The sequence below is a fragment of the Lynx rufus genome, unplaced genomic scaffold (genome assembly GCF_022079265.1).
Source record: "Lynx rufus isolate CCGP_SWC_20201006 ecotype Redwood Valley unplaced genomic scaffold, mLynRuf1.p SCAF_2, whole genome shotgun sequence".
NCBI classification, from domain to species: domain Eukaryota; kingdom Metazoa; phylum Chordata; class Mammalia; order Carnivora; family Felidae; genus Lynx; species Lynx rufus.
The window spans coordinates 90707626-90726837 of record NW_025814834.1 but is presented as its reverse complement, the minus strand read 5'-3'; positions in this window follow the sequence as shown (position 1 = coordinate 90726837).

Genomic DNA, 19212 nt, shown 5'->3' with positions numbered 1-19212 from the left:
CAGACAATCCCAAAATGTTCATAAGAGAATTTGTTAATTTATCTTTAATGCTCTAGCCTCAATATTATGTACATAGTGGTAGATTATAACCTGGGGATATAGGCTTCAATTCTGAGGATGCAAGTGAGAAGAAACTTGAAAACTGACCTACACTACTAATTTTATTAACATCTACCATTAATTATCTACATATCCAATGATTCCCTTCAGTGGAACATTGCTTCCTCTTTTTTGATCATTAGTATGTTAATGTAAATCCCTCTTCTGTAACTACATGTACTTACTGATTGTACCACTTAAAAATAGCATTTATTAATTTGTCCCTTAGTTATCATTATTTATAATTATGAAAAATTTTTCCAATTTGATTGTTTAAAATGATAGTGCTAGAGGAATAAGAAGACATTGAAAATAACCCCTAGTTAATATATATCCAGATTTTATTCAGCCACTTTGGGAGGCTTCTTTAAGAAAATGAATAAAAAGTTATAAACATGAAATTAAGTATGAAAAGGATGTTTGTTCATACAGGTTGTAAAATAAATCATAACAAATTTTTTTAATATGACAATTATCACAAGTAAAACAGATTTTGGAAAAATGACATTTTTAAATGGATAGGCAGGCATAACTTTATAATACTTCATTCCTACATTTTTTGTCTCATACTCTTTGATTGTCTCTTCATATGATGACTTTGTTATTATCTATACATAGAATAGAAAGATAATCTATTGGGTGCCTGGGCGGCTCAGTTGGTTGAGCGCCCGACTTCGGCTCACGTCATGATTTCACGATTTATCAGTTCGAGCCCCAAGTCCAGCTCTGGGCTGATGTCTCGGAGCCTGGAGCCTGCTTCAGATTCTGTGTCTCACCTCTCTCTGCTCCTCCCCCACTCACGCTCTGTGTCTGTCTCTCTTTCAAAAATAAATAAACATTTAAAAAAAGATCATCTATTCTTTCTTCTAGCACACTTAACTAATTTTTATATTGAATGTTAGACTATCTATAAGACATAACCTAACCCAGAGAATTTGTCTTTGTTATTACTACTACAAGGCTGTGGGCTATGTTCATAGAAAATTTGAAAAAATTGTTTTGTGTGATTTTCATCAAAAAAGTGGAAAATGTATGGAATGATAACTTCACATTATCAATTATATAACTGATATGGATAAACCTCTTTTGACCAGGTAGAAATAAAAATCAAATTCTTCTCTTCTTATAACTATAAATATAAATACAAATAAATTTATATGTATTAAATAATCAATATATACATATATATGTATATATTTCCTACTATTTGCTATATATGTATATATGATGATTGGAAGAATTTTCCACAGACTAGTTTCTGCCTCTATATGTTCTAAATGTTTTACCTCTTCCATTATCCACAAAATTCCATTGGCAAATAACACTGGACAAGTTAATTTTGTAGAAGACCACTTGATCTAAACCTTCATTTCACAAATTCAGGTAAATCAACACAGTTGTCAGAAAGGATATTCCCAAGTTATTTGTATACTGGGGATGATAACAATAACCTTAAATAAATACAAAAGTGACTACCAAACATGATATATGTTAATATCCCCCAAATACTTTCATCTTTCTTTAGCTTCCCCATTGCTAATCCTTGACAATGTCCACAAGTATTCTAATATCAATGCACACAAAGAGAAAAGTGACTACAGAGATACTGAATAGCAAGAGGCCCTGGACTTAATTGATTGAGGTTTGCCAAAAACACAAGATCAAGATTGCTAGGGTTCCTTCTATGCCAATACCAGACCTATGTAAGTGAGGAGCCACAAATTTCAGGCCTAATTAGCTTCTTGGTACATCCTTTCCAGAATACCTCCTCCCAATCCTGATAGAAACATGTATTTATGAGGAATGGATAAATAAAAATTATGTGGTTCTCGTCGGCTCATGATGTTGTGTAATGGAAATTACAAAATGGGGAGCAGGGTTAGGGAAGTGGGGCCTAATGCTTTCTCCTCCACTTTCAAATTAAGTAGAAAATTAAAAATGAAGTGAAACTAATATGATGATTATAATTATCTCTTCCACCATGAGGGAGATTTCAAATCTGACTGGTAGAGGTTAATTTTGTTGGTATGGCAGTGTAGATGTGCCATAAGAATGGAACTGCAAACTTGAAATCAAGTACTGTCAAATGAAAATCTAGAACAACAGAGGCATAATTTCAGAATCATGCTTTCTTAAAGCAGAAGCCAAGATGCTAGGTCACAGACAAGATCGGATACTTCCATAGCAAAAAGAAAGAACAGAAAAAACAGGAAAAGATACAAAACACAGACTTTGTGTAAAAATTTGTCAGGAATGACCAAGAAGATTTAGAAATAACAGTGAAAGAGGGAAAGCAGTCAAGAAAAATCAAGACTGATGGGAAAGAAGGACTGAGGTACAGCATGTTTTTTTTTTTCCTAGAATTAAGACCCAGTCTCCTCTCAAGCCTAATTATTTGTTACATTAATAAAGGAAACTTTATGAAAAAAAACCTAGTTTATTTGTTAATTCATTGAACAGTTACTATGGACTTTGTATTATTTGCGAAGCACTAAACTTTTCATTGGAGGTTACATTTCATGATGAAACTATCATTTTGCCAACATGGGTTGTCATATTTGGCCTTTCAGAACAACAACGAGAAATATGAGGTCCAGAAATGTCCAAGTACTGACATTATTAATAAAACTCTAGATCTCTTAGCAAGATTTTTTAAGTGCCCTGATTTCATTAACATATTTCCCTAAAGTCTCTGCAAAAGACAGATACATTGACATTATCAAGTGGCTTCCAATCACCCTATATGAAAAGGATTTTTTTGTAATTTTTTTTTGGATGTAGGAGGAAAAGATCTGGATTTATTTTTAATTTGCTAAAAAAATACTCAGAACATTTATATTTATTCTCATTAACTTGAAATGTACAAATGATGGTGTTAAATTGATGATCTACTTAATAATTTTTCTTATTTTTACTGCACCTATTATTTGTAAATTCCATTAACTTTTTTCTTATTTATTTTTTTTTACAAACTAGAGCATTAAAGCCAGGCAAGGCAAAATTCTAATTATCTTTTCTTGCAAAGCACCATATGTTGCTGCTTTAACATCAGAAAAGACAATGAAGAAAATTCAGATATTAAACAAAACTTCGATGAATTTAGCTGGGGTGAAAAAGTTAAGCTGGTCAACACATTGCAAAGTGAATCCATTTATGACATACTTAATCATGACAAAATATTTACCACTCAGCATAAGCACCCATCATGAAAAGGAAAGATGTGGTTTATCATTTTAATATTCAGCATAATTTTATATCCAGCTGTGGCCCTCAAGAAATCTGAAAACTTTTTGTGTGTGTTTGGGGTTAGGAAGGGGGAAGAATGAAGGGGAGGGAGACATGTGGATCCCTTACAAAGCAACCAGATGTTTGCTCTGGCGCTTTGCATAAAAGTTAAGTGAACATTAAAAATATTGATTGTGCATGTTCACATTGGATAAAACTGTTTTTAAGGCTTGCTTTATGATTTACTTGATCTCTTGCAGAGAAGAAAGATGGAGTTGTTTCTTAAAGATTCTAAAAATAAATATGCGTCTAATTTTGTTTTGGGAAATGGTATAATTCCATATATGCATTTTTAGCTGGAAAGAAAAGTATGAAAGGGAATTTTTATCGACTACTAAACAGCAAGTAAGTTCCCGTCATTAACCTTGCATTCAGGTAACTGAATTTCTCTTGCTTAAAAAGAAATGACTGAGAGACAACTAGGTATCAGGTACTTGCTTTGTTCTAACAACTCAGTAGAAAGCATTTGTCCAAATCCTAACAAATCAACAGAATAGCATTTGTCCAAAGGCAGACAGGCTTTTTTTTCTGCAACTTCCTGTCATGACGGCAAACATTTTAAAATAATAGATTTTCTTGAAGTTGGAAATCATGTCTTTTTGAGACCCATATAAGCATTATAATCACAACAGCAAGAAAAGTTAGTCTCAAGACTTAACCTAAATGAAGAATCATGAACAATGTATCCCAAGTTATTTTAACAAATCTGAGCCTTGCCTTCTGAGGACTTTGGATCCAAAGCTACATTCAGAAGGAAAAAAGAGTAATTTTGATTTTTTTAAGTCACATAAAACTGAAAAAATATTGACTTGTTGACAGATTTATCAAGTTTTATTAAGATATTTTTGTACTGTCTAGACTTGCAGCCATGAAGAGCACTTTGCTTTGCTAAATAATTCATTTGATTTGACTTTTACCCCAAATTCTGGTTTTCAGTATTTCAAAAAATTTTTGAGTTCTCTTTAAGTCACTTCCCTCCATCTCATATATTTTTCAACCTGAGGAGACCACAATTTAAATGTTTTTCCTTTTATAGACAGACATATGTAAACCATTGTGTGAGAAATATGTCATGGCATGGTCAGCCTCAGTGTAAGTATTCAATTAGTGGATCATATCCTAGTTATCTTTCATGTCCCGTATTTTGTACTTTCTCTGCTGCCTGCGGCCCTACACCCCCAAACCCAAATGCCCACATTCTGCTCTTGAGGCTCAGAAAGCCCACAGGCCCCCTCTAGGCAAAATGATGTTCTGGCCCATAGATTGCTATGCATCAGAATCGCCCTGCTTATTCTGTCCTCATTTCTACCCTACCTCCACCAAGGGTCCCATTCTCATGATGGAATTGGAGCTACCCAGAACAGAATAAATTAATCTCATTAAATAGTTAACTCACTCACATTAAAGGATGAATGATTAATCATCAACCCTTCTTGTTGAAATTTTATAAGAAATGGGTTTATTCCCAAATTAATTTCTAACTGAATTGAGTATAAAATGTGTTTTTGATGGAAAATATATTTTCAAAAGTTCTTAAAATTAAACTCATAAAATAAATGATATTTAAAAATTGACAGTTTTCTATTTCATAGATAGATTTTTAAGCTTTCTATGTATATCGCCAATTATATTTTGACTTCTCATTGAAGTCAGACACACACAAGAAAGACTTCTTGTGTCTTTTCCATGCTTAGTTAACTTTTGGGGAAGATTTTTACTTATCATTTTCTTTTTAAATTTTATACATGTTTGAATTCTAAAAGCTTTTCTGTTCATGTATTCTTATTCATAGACACGTGGGATTCTTTTCCAATAAGAAAGAAATATATAAATAATAAGTACTATTACCTTAAAATAAATGTGTTAAAAATCAGGCTGAACAAGGAGAATCAAGAATCCCTCCACCCCACACAAGCCGAACAACTGGGAACCAGCAACTGTAGGTTGCTTCTGGAGATGGGGTAAGTGTGTGCAAAGCAGCCCCACCTGAAGAACAGGCCTGAAGGGTCTTCTGAGAGCTAACAGTAGAGCATTGACCATGAGGAAAGTCCTCTGGCCTCCCAGGAACCACACTAAGTACAAGGTACACCCAGCCAACCACAGAAAGCCTTCTGTTTCTCCTTAGGACACAGAAAACCACAAGAGAATGTTGTTCCCACTCTAATAATGAGAATAAATAAAAACAAAAACAAAAACAAAAAAAACCCACCAAACCAAAATAGTTAATCTGCTTAATCTGATAAAAGTCAACAATTAGGTTTCTAAATTAATTTCAAATTAAAAATTGCAGAAAAATCACAAAAATAATGTTCTAAGAAGAGTAGCTAAAAACAGAAGTATAATATTAAAGTCTTAGGAATGTCAAACTTCTGACAAAATTTGTTAGTCTGTTTTTAAAAAAACTTAAAATGCCTGTATATCGAGGCAACGATGTTATTTAATAAATTGATGGCACTCCTTGAATGACTGAATCCCTTCCCTCCATTTGAACAGAAAAGGTTTTAGCCTATTGTGACTATTACCAGACCATGTTATTGGATGTTGACACTCCTTCAATTTCTTCCATAACTGGTGCCACATTTCTTCCTCTATCAGTCAATCAGTCTGCCTAGAGTCTTCCGTCCTCCCTCCCCCTACATTCTCTAAATTAATTCATAATTCATACTTCATAGCTTACACTAAAAGAAAGCCAGGCCATAAGGAACTGGAAAGAAAGGCCACCTTTCTCATGGTTTTCCTAGCAATGCCCCATGGTGGCTGCACTCAACAGATGCCTGCCTAAGTGACTATCATTGCCACTTATTAACAAGCATCCGATGTCAAAGCATATTCAGTGTGGAATATAAAGGCATCTTGACTTACTGGAGCTTTAAGAGAAGCTATTCCTGAGCATTGGGAGAAGAAATTCAATCAGTACAGGAAGTAGAACAGAGAAAATAAAGAAAAAGAGAAAAATACCACTAAAGATTAGTATAGATTCAATTAAAAAATAATGTTGCATACGCTTAATACTTTAATCAATATTCTACTTATTCTTCAAAAACTTCTGTAGTATTTGAATATTTTTGGTTCAAAAAGTGCTTAAGAAATTAGCCATACATTTCTGGGGCGCCTTGGGTGGCTTAGTCGGTTAAGCATCCAACTCTTAATTTCGGCTCAGGTCATGATCTTATGGTTCCTGGGATTGAGCCCCACATGAGGCTCTGTGCTGACAGCATGGAGCCTGCTTGGGATTCTCCCTCTCCCTCTCTCTCTGACCCTCCCCCATCCTCTCTCTCTCTCTCTCTCTCTCTCTCATAATAAATAAACTTAAGAAAAAAAAAGAAATTAGCCATACATTTCTGAAAACTTCTCACACATTTACCAGTTACACATTGTATAAGGAAAGAAACCATTTTACTTTTGAGAGAGAAAGAAATAGTAAACGTCATTCCCAAACTTGGTTACCTCTTCACTGAAAAACAAGTTGATTTGTTTTTGGGCCAAACATTCCTAATCTAACATTGATTTTAGTGAAACTCTTTTTACTTTCTTAGGTTTGTTGGAGAGGGAGAGGTGGTTCTCAGTTGTTTTGCTGTTGGTTGGTTTGTTTAGTTTCATCAAAAACTGTGATACCGTGTAAAATACAACATATTATTACTTCTTAAAATGGAATTTCTTATACTTCCAATTTAGTATAAATTACATGAAAAAAAAGTTTTATAAATGCAAAAACAAAGTGTCATTACTATGCCTTTGGCTACAGAGATTACCCTATTTTATGAGGAATCAGGCTGGGGGATGTAATCTAATATGGAAAAAACGTACCACTAGATTAAAAAAGACTGACCAATACACCAATCTCAACAAGCACTAGTAACTTGTTTATTTTCTTGTGTAAAAAGAATGAAGCCCATTGTAACCATACTGCATAAAGCAGCACTGGGATTTGCTTCAGATTACTTTCCTTATGTGTTGCTTCCCTAACACAACTTTGCAGGATGAGTAGTCCTCTATCTGCCTATGTACCTTATGTACCTTTTATCTGTAGGAAGACATGATCTTTGATAAATCAGGTCACAATGAACTATCAACTCCACAGGAGTAAAGAACCTACTAGCACTGTTTCTCGAAATGTTTTTGTATGCCCAGAACTGAGTTTGGTCTATGGTGAATCCTAAACAAATGTTTGTTTGTGTGCTTGTTTTGGTGAATGGTTGAATGAACAACTGAAGATGAAGTCCAAAGTTATTTTCTTGACCTCTCAGTTTATGCTACTGTTGAGTATACACTTGGAGGATGATCCTGAATCTCCATGTGCTCAAGCAGCCCCAAAGAAGTTTCAGTCACACACCTGTGTGAGAAGGTCCTGTAAGAGCCAGATGAAAAGAATTCACAAATGTGAAGACTTAATCTTCTTTGGCAGGGAATTTGCATGTTGATCTGAATAGCATCTATCCCCCTCTCTTGCACATCTAACAGTTTTTTTTTATTATAATGTTAAAGGAAAGTGCCACACATTTATTATAATTTTAAGGGAAAGTGTCACACACAGGTGACAAGAATGCTGGGATTCTGATGAATTTAAAATGTTAATATGAGGAGAATTATGGATGTTATACAGAAGCTGGAAACTTTGGCCTTTATTGTTGTTCACTCTGCAAGTCTAATCAGATGACACTTCTCAAATTACCGATGTATAAAATGAGATTTTGCTACTATAGCTCCTTTTCATGTGTGAAAATGTTCATCATGATTTAGGTTGAAATGAGTGCCATATAATGTCTAATGTGCAATTAAAATAAGGTGATGTCATGAATTATCCAACAATTTTTAGATGCTCTATTCAGGATTTGTTCTTTCTACTTATTTCTCTTAAAGAAATACATGTTATAGATACAGTATTTTCTACTCCTTCATTAAAAATAGGCAATGATGAAGTATCAAATATGAATGACATCATATTAAAAATTTAACAGTTTAATTACTAGATAAATAAACTGTGGAGGAGGAGATTTTAAAGACAAATTTGCTTTATAATACTTTTAGAAAACATATGCTTAAAATCCAATTAAGAAAAATAATTATGGCAAGATAGTGACAGCAATATAATAGGTCAATCTCTATAAATCCAGTGCTCCAAGAAGATGAACAAATGTTTCAATCATTGGAGGACCAACGTTCTGTAACAGGGACAAAGAAAAATGTCTATAGACATTCATGAAGAGTGACATTCAGGACATACTGTATGTTCTGTTTTGTTTGATTTTTTTACAAAGCATGATTAAAAATATAATATGTCATTACTTGTGTAAGGAAGAATATATATTTCCATTTCCATGAGGGTAAATTTGCATATATATATTATATATGTGTTATAAAAACAAAATTACAGATAAAATTCCTTCATAAAGAGATAGTATGATTATCTTAACAGAAAATCTTAAAGAGTCTACAAAAAATAATTCTACAATGAAGAGTTGGAGAACTGGAAATAATCCAAATGTCCCTCAACTGGTGAGTGGGTTAAAGAAAATAAATGGTAGTACATCTCTATAATGGAATGTTACAGAACAATAAAAAAGAAAGGTACTACTGATATATACAATGACAACAACATCAAATTCATTCTGATAACTGAAAGAACTCCGATCCAATAGTCCACATACTACATGATTCCATTTCTATGACATTCTGGAAAAAAAATAAAGCTATAGAAACATAAAACAGATTAGTGGTTCCCAGAGGCTAGTAGTTGTAGGTTTGACTATAAGGAGTGTGGGGAGGGGCACCTGGGTGTCTCAGTTGGTTAAGCATCCAGACTTCAGCTCAGGTCATGATTTCACGGTTCATGAGTTCAAGCCCCACCGGTTCATGAGTTCAAGCCCCACATCGGGCTCTGTGCTGACAGCTCAGAGCCTGGAGCCTGCTTCAGATTCTGTGTCTCCCTCTCTCTCTGCCCCTGCCCTGCTCACACTCTGTCTCTCAAAGATAAATAAACATTAAAAAAATTTTTTTTGAAGGAGTGTGGAGGGATTTAGGTGGAGCTACTGTATCTTGACTGTTGTGCTTATGCAACTATATGCGTTTGACAAAATTTGAAAAAAATAATACCAAAAAGGAGAATTTCACTATATGTATGTTATACCTTAATAAGAATACTTAAAAAGAAGGGGATAAGCCATTAAGCAATGAAAAATAATTATATTCACATACAGAATGATAACAATGGGGTGGCATGGTCAGGGATAGAACCTTTTCTCTAAAGATTGCAGATTCTTTCAAGAAATTTAACTTGTTAATCTTTATTTCAGATGTGATGTTGAATCTATGTAAATACACATGACTGCAAAACAAAATTAAACTTTAAAATGCAACTTCTAAAAATTAAAGTAAGTTAAATAAATAAGCCTGTCATAAATGAAAATAGTAACATAGATATTTAAAAACAAAAAACAATCTCCAAAACCAGTTTTAAGCTATTTTCCTAAATCATCTTGTTGGTAGTGTTGATAATATTGTTTTTGTTATTCACAATCAGCTGTGTGTGTATTTTGCAATACAGCAAATGAGTTCATTGTTTTTACGTCATTAAGATATTCTACATGATTGAAAGGTGTTTTATCTTCAAAGAACGTATACAGTGCAATTTATCCAGTATAGAGATCATGGTAGGCAGGTGCAATAGGACAGCAGTGAATTGATGTTAATTACATAGGAATAACAACAACAACAACAACAACAACAACAACAACACAAGGTTAATTGTGTGCATTTACTGCCTTCGTAATGAAATTAAGAATTTCGAAGGAGCTGTTTCCTTTTAGTTAGAAATGGTACTTGGAGACATTAATTTGAGTTTAAAGATACTTACTGCTATTTTATTTTCTAGGCCTGTTCAGTAGAATTTAAAATATACAATATATCATGAGCTCATATTGATACTTTTAATTCAAATTCAGGACCACAGTATAATTACTTAGTCTTTATGATACATACTGTCAACCAGGTGAAATGAAATAGATGCGCAGCTTTCAAAGGTGTTGCTTGATACATATAATAAGAGTTTCTATGACTGGAAGAAGAAACCTGACTCTAGTTATCACAGTGAGAATACAAGCCTATTACATCTAAACTAGTTATTAGAACTAAAATCTATTGATTGAGGGAGAGGCTAGGTCAACTTAAGGAATACAGTTACGATTTCTGCCATAAATCTTCCCCAGAAGGTTATGTATCCTTTCACCAGAGATACTGTAATCTGAGAAAAAATAAATACCTGTAAAAACTCAGACCTTTTTAGATATTTATTGTGAATTAAAGTGAATATCTGAAAAATCAAAATAGCAAATAGATCAGATAACATATTGTATACTAGAGATAGACATACTTGACTATCAAACAAGTTCGCATACTACTAAGAGATATCTTGGTGGGAAAAGCCATAAAAGCCCTTGGAATCAACCCTTGCGGCTTCATTTTATTTCCTTTTACCACCAAAGTAGAAAAGCAATGCCTACTTCATGCCATGGGGATTTGCAGAAATTAATGTACCATCAAATCCTTGAAGGACTCAGGGGTGTTGATTTTTATCACACCTCAATTTATCTTTCCTTGAATCATGCAAAAATTCAAGGATCCTTCATGGATTTTTAAGAAAAAGCATGTATTACTGACAACTTAACAAAATAGGAAGTCCAGTTGGAATTGTCACTCCAGATGTTTTATCTTTACCAGATCAATTCACTCACGAGCAATCAATCTAGAAGATTTTTGTTGTTGTTTCTTGGTCGTAGTTAGTAAATACTATCAGAAACAGTTTGCCTTAAAAAAATGGGAGAGAACAATTCAATGACCTATATCTGAAGTACTATGTCAGCTTTTCTGTTCCCTGTAATACAAATTTCCAAAAGAACCTTAATACCTTTGTATCCTATAAAACGTTAAGTTTATCCATAAATAAATGACATTCTATTGATCGGACTGAGGGACATTAAGTAGCCAGTATCCTTGATACCATACCAAGAGACTTATGTGTCAAAAGGAGTTAAATCTTGTGAGAATTCAGGGTCCTGTCATATCAGTGCAATTTCTAGTAGTCCACTGTTCTGAGGTATGCTGGGATATCCTCTCGAAGGTAAGACTGGTTGCAGCACCTTGCAGAACCCACCACTAGGAAGGAGTGAACAATTTTGGTTTTAGGATGCAATTATTTTTAAGTATGCAACTCCTAAAACCTCTAGTTCTGACTGGAGCTCAGATCAACAAAAGGTTATGCATTAATGAGTAGAGGCTATGGTACAAGAAGCCCTGCAACTTGAGCCTTATATGTCAGGAAACCAATTCAATTCTTTCTCTGCTCAATTCTTCTTCATTTGAGAGCATCTTGGGGCCTGGCCCCTGGCCTTTGTGGAGGTAGAGGCTGACTGCTAGTACATGGAAAAGGGGATAACCTTATAACCTGAACTACAAATCAAGAACTGTGTATCATCACACCCACCATATTTTTCAGTTGGGATTTGAAAGTAGCAAATGCTCTTAACCACTACACAATGGCACTTTTCTAGAGATTTCTTCCTTAGATGACACCTACCTCCGTTATACTATTAAAGAATGGTTTTATAGTCTTAGCTTTTTATTATTTGAGACACCTTATCCAACAAGATTTAACATGAGATATCTGATCAGAGTCTACCCTAATCTCTTTGTTAGTTCTTAAAAGGACATATGATCTGAGACTGGGATCTATGCCTGTTTCATCCCTAATGCTGACCAGGTCCTGAACAATCCTACCCGATTTTTTATTTCAGCATCCCTGGTATGGAGCGTGTCTGCTGCCTCTGAATGCTATAACCACAATCCTTATATACTTGTACCCCCTGGACTGGAACCCTTGATAGCCACGTAAATCGTTTTAGTCTGATATATGCCTGTTGGTGAGAGTGGAGAAGCAAAAACAGCCCAATTTTTTTTTTCTATTGATTGCTAGCCTCCTATTTTTCCCACCTCCATCTGTGACATGCAAGGACAACCTACAACTTGTACTATGTGACTTACTGACCATTTGTATACAGACACACATGACACATGTGCTCCCACACACATTCATAGCAGAATACTTGGCATAAATAATTAAGAAGTCATATTCCAAGCTCTGTGTGTGCAGATGTGGAGATGAGGGGATAGGTCCTACCTGCAACATTGCCTCACAGGAAGCACCATGACAGCTGTATTTCTGGCTAGTGGGGAAGAATCTACATTCATTTCAGCCCTCAGCAAGAAATTTCTATTTTCCACAAAAAGGATTTAAAGCTAACTCTCTTCATGAACAGAATGTTGATCAAAATAGAGAATACAAATAAAAAAAGTAAAAAGACCAAGTCTGTTGTAGGGAAGAAAGGGAGAGGGAGAGATGAAAAACCATTTCCTAGTTATGACTAAGGTAAAGAGACTATATTTTGCCAAAATTTTCAGTTACCTACTATTCATATAAATTGTTGAATACTCATTATATAGAGACTATCAATTAAATGAGGTGTATTGATGTTTTCTCCCTCTCTGAAACATGATAAATAGCAAAAGGAAAGAAAAGTAAGTTAAGATATTTATGATGAGAATGGGGGGTTGGGAAGCAACAGTGAATGCAATGTTTTGGCCAAGTTTTACAAAAAAGAAAATTGGTAACAGATAACAGAGTTAAAGAAGTTAAATCTATGCTATGGAACTGTGGACCCTCAGCAACCTCCCCCAGTCCCTTCAATGAAGACTGCTATCCAGGCAAATTCTAGTCCCCACCCCCAGCAGACCCAGCAAGAGACAGAAGACTTTTGCCCCATGGAAACTGACTAATCCAGAGAAAAGTTATCCCAACTAATACTTATATTTCATTCACTTCAGAATGAATATTCCAAAAGAACACTTTCTTAACATCTCTGATCAATGATGTCCTACACTTACGTGATTTCCAGAAGGGCGCACCATGAAAAATGAAGTTGCCATGTACACTGCATTTGCTTGCCCCACAGCACCAGCACATTCTTGCTCTAAATAGATGCTAATAAATATTTTCTGAGTCTATTAACAAATTCAGCCACACACTTGTCAAATCTCGTTATCAAACATCACACAGTGAAGGAAGAACCTTCTGTAGGTCAACTAATATGTTCCCTTGACACAAAAACTTCTAAACAGAGTTTTCTATCACATTTCTGTCCAATGTCAAGATAGAAGTGAACAAACCCACATGCAACTTTAGAGCTCTTATATTTTTGCTTCAGTGAAGCTAAACCAAATTATTTAATAGCTTAAAGTCAATCTCCTATCTTTTCAAAATTTCAACATCAGCATTCATGAAAGGTGTTGGTAAGAGTTTCAGACTAGCGACTAAAAAAAGACACTGGTAAGTCTGCTGTGTATCCATGGAAATAGGAAACGAGTCGACTTTTTGATATGATTATGCTATCTTTGGGATAGGTCATAATGACACCAGGTGAAAGGAAATGCAGGACAGAAAAGAGCCTGAAGCAAGCCTGTCCTCATTAATTTTATCTCAATTCCATTGCTCTCATTTGTCATTGGCACTGTATTTTTCAACCTTACAGCTCTGTAAGAAAATGTCTAGTTGTTTCTAGAATTCATTGAGAAGTATGGCTCTCGTGAAATATTTTTGATAATTCACTTTCTATTTACTAGAAAGGGTTAAGAATGCCTTATTGAATTAATTTCTTGGTGATAGTTAATGTTCTAATTTTTAGAACGACTTGTGCTTCTTCTCACTGATATCCTTAGTAAAGCAGTCATCCTTTTCAAGTTTCTCAGTTTTATATACTGCCTCATTGACTCCTATGAAGATTAAATAATACAATGTGTGTAAAGTGCTTAGGACAGTACCCGGCAGAGTAAAGCGCACATTAACTGATAGCTGTTTGAGTTGTTATATCATTATTACTATTAACTTGCAATTTCATGCACTTTCCACTTAATATCTAAAACAAACAAACAAACAAACAAGCATTTTCTTCTATCTGGCTAATGGTTAAATCACATAGAACCATATGATCAAATGTTATTCCTTCTTTTTGACATAATCTCTTTTCTTCCTTATTCTTTTATTTTTGAGAGGAAATACAAAATCATGAAGACTCAAGTTTACATAATTAAAAGTTTTAAGAATCCTAATTTTTCTCAGTTTTAGTAGCTTTTTTTTTAAGTTAATTTATTTATTTTGAGAGTGAGAGAGAGGGCACAAGCTGAGGAGGGGCTGAGAGAAGGAGAGACAGAATCCCAAGCAGGCTCCACACCATCAGCTCAGAGCCCGATGTGGGGCTTGAACTCACAAACCTTAAGATCATCACCTGAGCTAAGATAAGAGTTGGATGCTTAACTGACTGCGCCACCCAGGCACCCCTCAGTTATATTAGGCTTTAAAGTAATGTCAAGTAAAGGGCTATTCCCACTTCTGCTTTGTCCTTTTTTGAATAATCTCTACCAAGAAGAATTTCTGCTCCCTTCTATTCCTTAGAACCTGAGAGAAAAATGTATATTTCATATTAGTCAATTGTATCCATTTTGACTTAACTATCTGCTCATTAAGCAGCCTTAACTGTACTGGTAGAATATTTGTTGCTCTGTCTTGCCGCATTTAATTTCTTTTACAAAACCCAAATTCGTTAAATTTCACCAGTCCTCTGTAATTAGAGTTACAAACATTCAGGTGTGCCTTGGATATATCCCTTTATATCTGTTTTCCTGGCATCCCTTCTACTTTGCATTGACGTTTGACATATTTTATTTTAATAAAATGTAATGAACAGTTGCATTAATTTATGCCACAATGGATATGGCAGATTCCACATTGACTTTTAGTTCTGCCTTGTTCTCATCTCATATTCTTGAGATGCATGTGCAGTGAACAGCATGCTTCATTTAGAACTCAGTTGTATTTGAAAAGCCACCAATGATAACCAGTTTCTCCTTTCCAAGACTTTCTTAGACCCAGTGTAACAATATATGTTATCGACTACACACAGACACACACACACACACACACACACACACAAACACACACACATACTCATTTTTTTTCACAACTTTACTTGAATAATATCTTCTCACAGAGCTCTTTTGCACCAATCCAAAATTTCTATACTAGCTCCTGCACTCTCAGGATCTCCTCCTGCTTTAGATTTCTCCTTAGTACTTGTGACTCAAATACTTTGTGGTTTTTTTTTTTTTTTTTTTTTTTTTTTTTTATTTTTGGGACAGAGAGAGACAAAGCATGAACGGGGGAGGGGCAGAGAGAGAGGGAGACACAGAATCGGAAACAGGCTCCAGGCTCCGAGCCATCAGCCCAGAGCCCGACGCGGGGCTCGAACCCACGGACCGCGAGATCGTGACCTGGCTGAAGTCGGACGCTTAACCGACTGCGCCACCCAGGCGCCCCTCAAATACTTTGTGTTTTATTAGCTTGTGCTTGTCTGCCTCCTATAAGAACATATGACCCAGAGAGGAGGGTTTTGTCTGTTTTGCTCACTGCTCTGTTACCAGAGCCTAGAATAGTATTTGGCCTCTGGGGGCCACATGGCACAACTCCATCCCATCGCATTCTATGTAAATAGGACCTGCTGGAGCATAATTGTTGTCTCTGGAGTTGTGCAAAATAGTGACCTCGTCTGGCATCCACTAGGCATAAAATAACTGTTAAAGAAATAAATGACTGTATTAACCAGTAAATACAATATTAGAGTTAAGATATCTTGGGAATTTTCATGAATTTTCCATAAATGTAAAACCTAAAACTGCTCTAAAAATATATATATATATTTTTTTAATTTTTTTTAACGTTTATTTATTTTTGAGACAGAGAGAGACAGAGCATGAACGGGGGAGGGTCAGAGAGAGAGGGAGACACAGAATCGGAAGCAGGCTCCAGGCTCTGAGCCATCAGCCCAGAGCCCGACGCGGGGCTCGAACTCACGGACCGTGAGATCGTGACCTGAGCTGAAGTCGGACGCTTAGCCGACTGAACCACCCAGGCGCCCCAAAAAAATATATATTTTTTAAAAAAAGACTCGCTGCCAAATTAACCCATGTTTATTTATATATAATCATTAAAACTGTGTCTTATTGTTTTATCATGAATCCAGTGTAGGGTCAAATGAGGAAAATACATACAGAAGTACTTTCTAAAGTCCAGTAATTCAGAATCCAGACAACATTTTCAGACTGAAATTGTCTCTTGGATTTAGGTAACCATCCAGTTTCTGTATTTTTTCTCTGGATTGAAAAAGGCCAGGAATCTGAAGCCATTAATTCTGTTTTATTCCTCCTCATTTAGCAAACATTTGTTGAGTACTTGTTAGGTTCCAGGTGCAGTATTAGATGTCTTAATGCTTGTTATTTAAATTAAATACTGACTAAAGCTATATAATGCTATGTTCAGGTCCTCAATTCTTCTGAATTAACAGAGATTGTTCAGGCAAATCTTTGAAGACTAAAATGTGCATGTCCTGAGAATTAAGCTTATTATGCCTTTCTTGAGGATCAGTAATGAATTCAATGTCTAAAGTTATCCTTACTGGAAAGGAACATGTTATTTGAACTTTAAAAAGTTTTTAAAAAACAAACACACACTCAATAAATTTAACATTTTTTTTATATTTTGAATACAAATCCATGTTTGCTTTTGGAAACATAGAGAGATATTTGGGGGAAAAATATGAGGTTTCATTTGGCTACTGATTTCAACCCTCGGGAAACTTATGTTTAAATTAATAGTTACTAAGGGGGCACCTGAGTTTCTCAGTCGGTTGAGCTTCCGACTTCAGCTCAGGTCATCATCTCACAGTTCCTGAGTTTGAGCCCCACGTCGGGCTGACTACTGTCAGCCTGTCAGCACAGAGCCCACTTCATATCCTCTGTTCCCCTCTCTCCCCCGCTTGCACTCTCCCCAAAATAAAAATAAATACTAAAAAAATAAAAATTAATTAATTCACGGTTACTAAGGAAAATATCAATATTTTTTAATTACGGAAAGTTCTTTTGCTGAAGTATATCATGCTGTATATCATTTTCTCAACTGAATATACCTGAGATATAAAGCAACTTCTGTCAGAAGGAATCACATAGAGCAGGTTACTCTGAGGCTATCAAGTCTAAAGCTGATGATGGAAGAGATGGAAGTACCCTGGTCAAATGACAAGCAGCCCACAAGTTTGTTTTGGCACGCCCACAAATTTCAAAGGTTGGCTTCTGGTTTCCAATAAATGCTGTAGGTGTGGAGTATGGCACGGTGGCACACTTAACTACTTTTCTTGGCTTCTTTGTCCTTGGTTCTATCAGTTTGTTTCCTGAAATTTAGCCCTTGTTAAAGTACCAATCCAGGATCTTCACATTTCTAGCTGTAATGCTTTTGTTGTAGTATTTTGCTTCCATAAAAATGTCTTAGACTGAAATATAGTTTTAAAAGGAACAAAAAAAGATGTATGAATATTTATGTCAAATTTATATCACTTTATATTACTACTCCAAAGTCATTAAAAACAGGAAAAACAAAGGTGAGGAAAGTTGAAAGTTAGTCCCTAAATCATATGATAATTGTTTCACTGACAACCTAAATTTCAAGTGGAAAATGCAGTTATAAGATGCTAGAACAGTCATCTTGTATGGAATATGTTTGTCCTTGTTCTGGCTTTTTGAAAGGAAAAGAATTCATAGGTGTATTATTTTCATTTTTCTTTTCTTTTAGGTTTCTGTATTCAAAGAGCTACCTTCAAAGGAGAGAACCTGGGGCACCTGGTGGCGCAGTGGGTTGAGCATCCAACTCTTGATTTCAGTTCAGGTCATGATCCCATGGTTCGTGGGATCAAGCCCCGCATAAGGCTCCATGCTGAGCATGGAGCCTGCTTGGAACTCTCTCTCCTCTCTCTGCTGTTCCCCTGCTCGTACTTTCTCTCTCAAAAATAAACAAATAAACATTAAAAAGACAACAGCAACAAAGGAAAGAACCAAAAAGCCTCAATGATGACAAGATTGCAGCACATGGAGTACTGTGAGATTAGGCGTCTCATATCCAGGACAACGGACCATACACTTTCCAACTGTGAGATGAACTTACTACACATTCCTACTTTGAAGCCACCTGAATATGGGAGAACTGTCCATCTTCAGATTAATCATTTCTTGGCCAGGAAAAGTTCAGAACATCAGTCTCTGGCTGAGTGTCTTTGGAAGACCATTGGGAGATTATTAAATCCTATGGGCCTCTAAAAGATGATACCCACTAGATGAGTTCTTTCTAAAGCTGCACTTTACCCACTGGTCAATTTGGCTCACCGTATCCTACAAAATTCTCCTGAGGACAACACTTTTTAGTCAGATAAATCAATTTCCAGTTTGAAGGAATCATCACATAATCAGGGAGACAACCTGGGGCCATAATCGTAGTTGGCAACATTGAATGTGAGAAGAATACAGCAGTATGGACTATATGTGCTAAGTGTTTGTAAGTCACAAACACATAAAAACAATTACAAATGTAACCCATGTTTGAGGTATAGAGATAAAGCATAAAAATCTCCCCAAAGCTTTCATTTCCCTTTGTCAGAAAACAAGTAAGAGCTACTCTTTACCCAGTGGCATTCATTATGTCTTGTGTTAAAAGCATTGTTAAATACTCCAATAAGACATCTTAAAAATTATTTCCTGAATCTGAAATATTTGAGATGGAATTGTGTTCCTAAGAGTATTATATCAGGACAAGGAATTCAACCTTACCTGAAAGGGAACCAGATACTAAAATCTCCTTCCTTATCAAGCATTTCTGTTGGATCTTAAAAGAAACCCCCAGTG